The sequence below is a fragment of the Momordica charantia genome, assembly GCF_013281855.1.
Source record: "Momordica charantia cultivar OHB3-1 chromosome 4 unlocalized genomic scaffold, Mcharantia_2.0 BLBB01000004.1, whole genome shotgun sequence".
Taxonomy (NCBI): domain Eukaryota; kingdom Viridiplantae; phylum Streptophyta; class Magnoliopsida; order Cucurbitales; family Cucurbitaceae; genus Momordica; species Momordica charantia.
The window spans coordinates 11,551,616-11,558,152 of NW_028275162.1; the positions used below are offsets into that span (position 1 = coordinate 11,551,616).

At 39.9% G+C, this 6,537-nt stretch overlaps 1 non-coding gene across 1 annotated transcript; it reads left to right on the top strand.

The window, feature by feature from the left end:
• The first annotated feature begins 3,888 nt into the window (after positions 1–3,888).
• Positions 3,889–3,995, top strand: LOC148211805 (small nucleolar RNA R71). The gene has a single exon (XR_015790644.1). It is a non-coding gene; the product is annotated as a small nucleolar RNA R71 (small nucleolar RNA).
• The last annotated feature ends 2,542 nt before the right edge of the window (positions 3,996–6,537 follow it).

Genomic DNA, 6,537 nt, shown 5'->3' on the forward strand with positions numbered 1-6,537 from the left:
CCACACATCAAATATTTCAATCTCCAGGATCGGGGTTTGAGGCATTTCGTGGCGTTTAGATATATTACCTGTCCGTTGGCATTTGTCACAAACCTGGGCAAACTTATGTGCATCTTTGAACAGAGTGGGCTAAAAGAACTCACTTTGCAAAACTTTGGCTGCGGTTTTGTGTCCTGCAAAATGTCCTCCATATGGAGACATATGACAAGCGTCTAATATCACCTCGTGCTCTTCTTCTGCGACACACCTGCGTAAGATATTGTCAGGTCCTAGCTTATATAAAAAAGGCTCATCCCAATGATAACATCGAACTTCATTTAGAAATTTCTTTACCTGTTGCTTGTTGAACTCATAAGGAACTATTCGACTTACCAAATAATTTGCTATACCACGGAACTGAATCAAATCGCAAGAGTTGCTCGTCAATAAACTGTTCACGTATAACAGTTCCATCATCACAGAGCGGGGATTCCAATCTAGACAGGTGATCAGCAACTTGGTTTTCAGTACCCTTCCTGTCCCTAACTTCAATATCAAACTCTTGAAGTAACAAAATCCACCGTATCAAACGTGGTTTAGCATCTTTTTTAGCAAATAAATATTTTAAAGCAGAATGGTCAGTAAAAACAATGACTTTTGTGCCTATCAAGTAAGACCTAAACTTATCAAAGGCGAACACAACTGCTAACAGTTCCTTTTCAGTAGTAGTGTAATTGAGTTGTGCACCGGTCAGAGTCTTACTAGCATAATACACAGGATGCAAGATCTTGTTTTTACGTTGTCCTAACATAGCTCCTATTGCATAATCACTGGCATCACACATGAGCTCAAAAGGTAAATCCCAATTAGGTTCGATAATTATAGGGGCTGAACTTAGAGCAACTTTCAACATTTCAAATAATTTTAAACAGTCATCATAAAAAACAAATGGTCTATCATGTTCTAACAATTGACACAAGGGTTTAGAAATTTTAGCAAAGTCTTTTATAAAGCGGCGGTAAAATCCCCCATGCCCTAAAAAACTTCTAATCCCTTTGACATTTGTAGGAGGAGGTAGCTTTGAAATGATGTCTATCTTAGCGTGATCTACCTCTATTCCTTGCTTGGACATTTTGTGACCCAAAACAATACCCTCTTATACCATGAAATGACACTTCTCTCAATTTATGACTAGGTTTGTTTGTTCACATCTCTCCAATACTCTCTCCAAATTAACTAAACATGCGTCAAAAGAATTTCCAAAAACAGAAAAGTCATCCATAAAAACTTCTAGAATATTTTCTACCATGTCAGAGAAGATGGCCATCATACACCTCTGAAAAGTCGCGGGTGCATTGCATAGTCCAAAGGGCATTCGCCTAAAAGCGAACGTACCATACGGACACGTAAATGTTGTCTTCTCTTGGTCTTCTGGAGCAATAGTAATTTGATTATAACCCGAATATCCATCTAAAAAACAATAGAAATCCTTACCTGCCAGACGGTCGAGCATCTGGTCAATAAACGGGAGAGGAAAATGGTCTTTCTTTGTTACCTTGTTGAGTTTGTGATAATCAATGCAAACTCTCCACCCGCTCACAGTTCGGGTTGAGATGAGCTCATTCTCCTCGTTGGCCACCACGGTTATACCCCCTTTCTTTGGTACACACTGTACTGAGCTTACCCAGCTGCTGTCGGATATTGGGTATATAACACCGGCGTCAAGCCATTTAAGAATTTCTTTCCTTACAACCTCTTTCATCTTCGGGTTCAACCGCCTTTGACTCTCAATAGAGTTCTTAGCATCTTCTTCCAATAGAATTTTGTGCATGCAAAAGGCTGGGCTTATCCCTCGGATATCTGCTATCGTCCATCCAATGGCCTTTTTGTGCTTCTCCAAAATCTGCAATAAAGAATATTCATTAGTAGGTGATAAATTGGAAGCTATAATAACTGGTAAAGTGTCGTTATCCCCTAGATACGCATATTTCAAATGCGACGGCAATGGCTTCTGCTCCAACGTGGGTGGTTCCACTATGGACGGAAGTAACGACTTGCATTCTTTTTGTATTTTTTCAATAGGATTAGCCATATCTTCTGGTCCTTCTGCTATCTTATCAAGCTCTTCTTCAATCTCTGTAACTAATAAGTCATAAAACTCATCAAACATAATAGGATTCAAGCTATTTATAGCAGAGCACTCTTCAAAGTCTCCTGGTAATTTCATGGCGTCTAGAACGTTAAATTTAACTTCTTCATTATTTACCCTCATTGTAATTTCTCCCTTCCTCACATTAAAAACTGTATCCCCAGTGGCTAGAAATGGTCTTCCCGAAATAATGGGAACGTCTAAGTCTGCCTCGCAATCTAGAATGATAAAGTCCGCAGGGAAAATGAATTTGTCCACCTGGACTAAAACATCTTCTATCTTTCCCTCAGGTCTTATGATAGATCTATCTGCTAGTTGGAGGGTAACCGTAGTAGGTCTAGCTTCTCCTATGCCTAAAGATTTGAAAACTGATAATGGCATAAGATTAATGCTAGCGCCTAGATCACATAATGCCCTACCTAAGTTTTTTCCTCCTATGGAACATGGAATGGTAAAACTGCCAGGATCATTACATTTCATGGGTAGCGGGCTGCCTACAGCTTCACTACTGCATTTTGTCATGGCTACCAGTTCATGCTCTCCTATTTTTTTCTTCCTAGAAACTATATCTTTCAAAAACTTAGCATAATTTGACATCTGTTCTAGAGCATCTACTAATGGTATATTTATATGCAGTTGTTTTAAAATATCTAAAAATTTTCTAAACTGGGAATCATTATTTTTCTTAACTAATCTTTGTGGAAACGGGGGAGTAGGGGTAAAAGAAGGCTGTACCTGTGGAGAAACACTCGGGGTGTCCTCATTACCTTTTCTAATATTTTCTTTTTCTGGTGTTGTTGGATTTTCTGGTGTCTTTACAATTGGTTAAGTGGACGGAATCTGTACATCTGTTGTTGGCATTGTTGGTCCATCATATGCCAGTCCACTCCTGAGGGTGACAGCTTTGCACTGTTCTTTCCCTTCTCGTTTTGGTAATTCAGTATGGCCGGGAAAAGAACCTTGTGGTCTATTCTTCAATTCATTGGCGAGCTGTCCCAATTGGGTCTCGAAATTCCTCATTGATGCCGCTTGGGATTGTATCACCGCGTCGGTTCGGGCCATGTACTCCTTCATCATATTCTCAAGATTTGAGTTGTTATTTTGAACTGGTGGAGTCTGTGTTCTCTAATTGTACTGCTGTTGCGGTGGTGGGATGTATTGCTGTGTAGGTGGAACATAGGGCTGCTTGTTCTGTTGGCTCTGCCCTTGATTAAAACCGCTCGAACCTCCTTGTCCTCCCCATGAGAAATTAGGGTGGTGCCTCCAACCTGGGTTGTAGGTGTTCGAATATGGGTTAAAGTTCCTATTGTTCCCATGTCCTACATAAAAAACAGAAGCAGGGTTATGTGGACAATTATCATAAATATGGTTTTCACTGCAAAATGAACAAATGAGATCGTTGACTTGGCAAACAGGGGCAGGAGTGCAATAATCCGACTGCACAGGTTGTATCGGCGTGGCTAATGGATTTTTTATTCCCAATGCCATCTCTTTTCAGCCTCTGGTTCATTGTAACCATCTCTTTTTGCATCGAGGTCGCAATGTCCAGAGCCAAAAGTCCAGCTGGATCTTGCTTCTTTGGTGCTGCCCTAGATCTTTGCGAACACCATAGTTCGTTATGTGAAGCTAAGTCATTTAGGATGTCAACTATCTCGTTGAATGTCTTCTTTGTAAAGGCTCCGTTGGCAGCATTGTTTAGCATCATCTTAGTAGGATGATCTAAGCCTCTAAAGAAATGTTCTATCTGGATGCATGCCGGCAAGCCATGGTTCGGACATTTCCTGATTAGTTCTTTAAATCTCTCCCACGCCTCGTGAACAGGTTCACGATCATACTGTCTAAAGGAGATGATCTCCTCTCTGATATCAGCGTGGCGAGTAGGTGGGAAGAATTTTGTTAAGAACTTCTCCACTAACGACCCCCATGTGGTGATGGATCCCGGTGGAAATGCATTGAGCCATGCTCTAGCTTGGTCCTTCAAAGAAAATGGAAAAAGTGTTAGTCTCAGAGCATCGTCTGTTATACCAGGTAATCGAAATGCATTTGCAATTTGAATGAATGATTTCAGATGATCATGTGGATCCTCATGTTCCTGCCCTCCAAAATGTCCAATTGTCTGCAACATTTGGAACATCATTGGTTTAAGCTCAAAGTTTGCGTGGGCTGGAATAGGGTTGACTATCCCTGAATCAAAGTTCTGAAAAGCCGTGGCGGCATATTCTCGCATTGCCACGTCTCTGTTGTCCGCCATCTGGATATGGTTGAATTCATCATTTCTTGCATGATCCCTCATATTACCGTTAACAGCAGGTGGATCAACCGGATCACGAGGTGGAATATCTGCCATTGATGTGCTTGTACTCTCTACCTCACTTTCAGGACTGATTTCACCTTCTCTCTCTTTTTGCTTTTCTAGTTGTTTTCGAAGTCTTTGCTCCTTTCGAGTTTTTCGAAGGGTCCGCTCAATCGCAGGGTCAAGGGGTAGAAGAAAAGATCTTGTGCTCATGCACTTTAACTTACCCTTGTGAGATAAACGACCAAAAATATAGAACAAAAACGGTGGATGGAAATTACACCCAACAACAATTCACAAAAATAAAAACTAAAAGAATTTGAAAATAAATTTTAAAATTAAAGTCCCCGGCAACGGCGCCAAAAACTTGACTGGGCGTTTATGCTGAACGCACGCACTAAGCGTGGTAACAATTATATAGATGCAAGCGCATACCTGTCAGAGTAATATAAAATGGATGGAGTATCCAAGTATCGATCCTCAAGGACTTCTAAATAATTTCCAAACTCTGAAGTTTTAAAGAATAGTGAATGTTGAAATGAGTGATTCTTGTAAAATGGGAAGTGGTCACAAATAATGGTTTTGGATTTGGGATTTGGACTTATAATAATAAAACCTAGCCCGATTTTCTTCAAGTTAGCCAACAAAGAATCAAGGACATGCTAAGGATAATATGCATTTTACTTTAGAAACTAACGACTACGCTTCTCACTTTACTTATGTCTAAGCAAGTTCAAAGTCCTAAGACATTCCCTAATATGTCTATTATGAGATATATCTTAGTTTTAGGATGGAAATAGTCGCAACCTCGGGTTAAGGTCCTATGTCTAGGCTACTTAAGCGGAACCCTTATGTCTAAGGCGCTCCTCTCCTCGGTTTAACCACTCAACAATGCAAATAAGCAACCTTTTCAGTATTGACTTGTTAAGACTTACAGTGGCCTTCTCTAAATCCTAACTTTTTGGGAAAACATGTTGAGCAATGAATGGAAAGCAAAAACACTTCTTCTTAGCAACCCTTTTTAGACATAAAAGGCTAACTATCCATAACCAGGCTAGAGACGGGAATTTAGAAAGACATATTGAAGAAAATACAGCAAGTAAAATGGTTGAATGTGGAATGCATGTGTGAAAAACAAAAGTTAACTAACGGAGAGTTTTTATCGGGATTGAGAGCTTCGCCCTTCTCTTTCAAGCAAGGGGGAGTGTCACGTGCTCTTTCCTCCAAAAACACAACTCTCTTAACTAAAAATAAAGTAAAGGCAAAGAGAGAATAAGCAAAGTGCTAGATTTTTATATATTTGAATAAGTAGAAAATGACTAAGTACAAATGGAAACAAAACAAGCTCAATAAATGAATGTAAAGTGCTCGGGATTTAAAAACGAAAAGCAACTAATGAAAGCAACTCAAAAGTACGTAGAAAGCAACAAAGAAACACTAAAAATGATCAAGAGAAGGAAGCAAGGCTTAATGATTTTTGTGGAGAAGTTGCTGGAATTTATAGCTGTGCAGAATTGGTTAGGTAGGTCCTAAAACGATGGTGAATCACCCATTTCCAACTCTTTTGACTGACCAAATCGTGCTCAAACTGATAGTGGAACACTTCTTCTACACGTATGCATCGGTTGGAACCACCAAAACGCATTGGAAGATGCGTTTCATTAAGGGCAAAGTTGGAAGAAAACCTGTTTTTCTGCAGGCTTCCCAAGCGCCTGGCGCCTCCCATGTAGGTTTTTCCGTCTTTTTGCTTCTTTTGATTAATTTGCACTCCCAAATGGTCCTAAAATGTCATAAATACAATATAAGCCAACCACAAACCATAATATATGAATTTTGCATGAATTGGAACTCAAATGATCGAGAAAAATCCGAAACAAAGCTGAAACATTGTAAAAACAGCATCTAAAACCTTCTTTTTACGCATGTAAACAAGCGTAATCACATAGAGCAAACTGAAAATGTTTGATCTCGAGGAACTGGTAGAGCAAGCAGAGTTGCCCTTTATGGATAATAATGAAAGGAGAAGTTCCTTCGAAGTTCAAGCTGCCTACCATCGCACAATACGACAGCTCGACAGATCTTATCGATCACCTCGACGCATACAGGGAATGGGCTG